Source organism: Melanerpes formicivorus, unplaced genomic scaffold, assembly GCF_026170545.1.
Source record: "Melanerpes formicivorus ecotype bairdi unplaced genomic scaffold, bMelFor1.0.p_v2 SCAF_1132, whole genome shotgun sequence".
Lineage (NCBI taxonomy): Eukaryota > Metazoa > Chordata > Aves > Piciformes > Picidae > Melanerpes > Melanerpes formicivorus.
In genome coordinates, this window is record NW_027143484.1 from 45,001 (window position 1) to 47,500 (window position 2,500).

A 2,500-nucleotide genomic window follows, 5' to 3' on the forward strand; every position below is an offset into this window, starting at 1 on the left:
GCGCTCGCCGCGTGGCGAGCGCGCGGCATGGGCGTCCCCAGCCGCGTCCCTCCTCCCCGAGCGCAGCGCCGGCTGACTGAGGGAAACCCCGGGCCTCGGGCCAGGCCAGGGGCGCGGTGGTGGCGGCGGACGTCGGGCGCGGCCCCCGCGGGCGGACGCTCCCCCCGACGGCGGCAGTGGGGGGAGGCACCCCCGCGGGGCCTTAAGTCTGGTTTCCCTCACCCCAGGGTCAGGTACCTAGCGTTCCGCGCCTTCGTCCGCGGCCTTGCCCTACCGCGGAGGAAGCCGGGCGGCGGTTTAAAGACCCGGGCGGCTCGGCGCGCCACCCCCCGGATGCGGGGGCGAGCGCGGGGGGCGGGCGGGTGCCTTCAGAGGGGCGGGGGTTGCCCCCGCAATGCCTCTGGCTAGGTCCGCCGTCGTCGCGCTCGTCGTCCTCCGGGGGCCCGCCGGGCCGGGGAGGGGACTCTGCTGCCCCCCCCTCTCTGCGGTCCGAGCGCTCGGCCGGAGAGAGCCCACCGCGCGAGGTCGGCCGTGGTCCGGCCCGCGCCTCGCCTCGCCACGGGCGTCCCCGGCGGCGCGTTGAAGCGCGGGCTTCTCGCGGGCCGGGGCGGCGAGCCCCCGCGGTGGGGGCTGGCCCAGGGCGCTTCGCCCCCGCCGGGGGTTTTGTGCGGGCGCGTTGCCGCGGCTCGGCGGCGGCGCCTCTTGCGGCGCGGGCCGCTGCGGACCTCCCGGTCCTTTTTCCCTTTGCCCAGGCCCCAGAGCGGGGCCCCGGCGAGCTGGCGCCCTCGGCGGTCTCGCGCTGCCGGTTCCCCCCCGTCCGGGGCCGGTTTCGGGTGGCGTGACCGCGTCCGAGCGGCGGCGGGCGTCGCTCGGCGTCTCCGGCTCCGGTCCCTCGCCGGAGGGCACCCTGCCACCGGCTGCGGCTGTCCCGGTCCCGGGCCCTGCCCGCGGGCTTCCCCGTTCGCCTTCCCGGCGCGTGCCGGGTGGGGGACGGGCGGGCAGCCGGGGGCGTCCCACCCCCGGTCTCCGCGTGGAAACGGGGAGAGCGGGGGGCCCGCCCCCCCGGCTCAGCGCCGTCCGCTGTCCGCCTGGCCGCGGGGCCACGGAAGGGGTCGAGCGAGCGAAGCCGGCGGCGCGGTGGCGCCGGGGGAGGATGGAAGGGGCTCGTGCCGCTGGGGTTTGTCGGTCGGCGGGTGCGCCGCCCGGCGAGGGCCGGCGGGTCGCCGCGGTGGCGTCCCACGTGGGCTCGGGCTTTCCGTCTCGCAAGCCGTTTTCCGTCCCCCGCGGCGGGGGGGGGTTCGGTGGCGAGAGGAAGCCGCCCGAGGGCGCGAGCCGGCCGGGGCTCGGCCCCGGGGCCAAAGCGGGGGAAAAGAAAGTCCGGGATGGGCCGCAGCGGTGGCGGCGTTGGAGGGGCCGGTGCGGAGGCGCGCGCGCGCTCTCCTCCGGCGGGGTTGTGCGCCCGGCCCCCCTCGCTCCCCGGGGCGGGGGGGGGGGGGGTCTCCGCTGCCTCGCTTCGTGGCGTCTCCGCGACGGCACGGGGCGGCCAGCGAGAGACACACCCCCCCCCCGCCGTTGGGTGGGGAAGCGAAGGGGGTTTTCTTTCCCCGTGCACGCGAGGCGAGGCCGGGTTCGGGGCACGTTCCCGGCGGCGCGCGGCGGGCCTCCTCCGCGCCGAGGTCGGAGCGAGCCCGGGCGCCTGGTCCGGCCCCGAAGCGCCGCAAGGTGCGTTTTTCCCTCCTCGGGGGAGGGAAAAAAGCCGGGAGCGCGGGCTCCCCGCCCCTTGCTTTTGCCGCTTCGGGGTTTCGTTTTATTTTCCCCCCCTCTCCTGTGCTTGTACGGTCAATGTGAGGCGAGCGGCCGCCGTGCCGCGCTCTCCGAGGGGCCGCTCCTTTGCGAGCGGTCCCGGCCCCTCCGCGCTGGCGGGGCGGTGCCGAAAAGCCAGACAACTCTTAGCGGTGGATCACTCGGCTCGTGCGTCGATGAAGAACGCAGCTAGCTGCGAGAATTAATGTGAATTGCAGGACACATTGATCATCGACACTTCGAACGCACTTGCGGCCCCGGGTTCCTCCCGGGGCTACGCCTGTCTGAGCGTCGCTTGACGATCAATCGCCGCCTCGGTGCCCGCCGAGCGGCGCGGCTGGGGTCGCCTCGCAGGCTCTCCCCCGGGCGGGGAGGGGCCTTCGTCCCCCTAAGTGCAGACTCGGGGAGCGCTCCGTAGCTCCCCGCTCCCGGAGCGCCCGCTCTCGCGGAGTTCGTCCCGCCGGGGCTTCGCCGGCAGGGGTTCCCCGTTGGTCCAGCGACGCCCGGTGGGGCGTTGGGGGAGACGAGAGCCCGGTTGGGGGAGGAGGCGCGGGCCTCGCCCCCCCCGGCACTCCCGCGCGGGCGCGGCTGTCTGCGGGTGGGTACCGCGGGGGTACCGTGCCGTGCTGCCGCGTCCGCGCGCGCGTCTGCCGTGGGCGGCGGGGGTTCCCGTTCCCCTCGTTCTTCCTCGCTCTCG

General features: G+C 76.9%; 1 non-coding gene across 1 annotated transcript; it reads left to right on the plus strand.

Annotated features, from left to right (window-relative positions):
- Positions 1 to 1,944: 1,944 nt before the first annotated feature.
- LOC137461109 (5.8S ribosomal RNA) lies at positions 1,945 to 2,097 on the plus strand. The gene has a single exon (XR_010993229.1). It is a non-coding gene; the product is annotated as a 5.8S ribosomal RNA (ribosomal RNA).
- Positions 2,098 to 2,500: the final 403 nt, after the last annotated feature.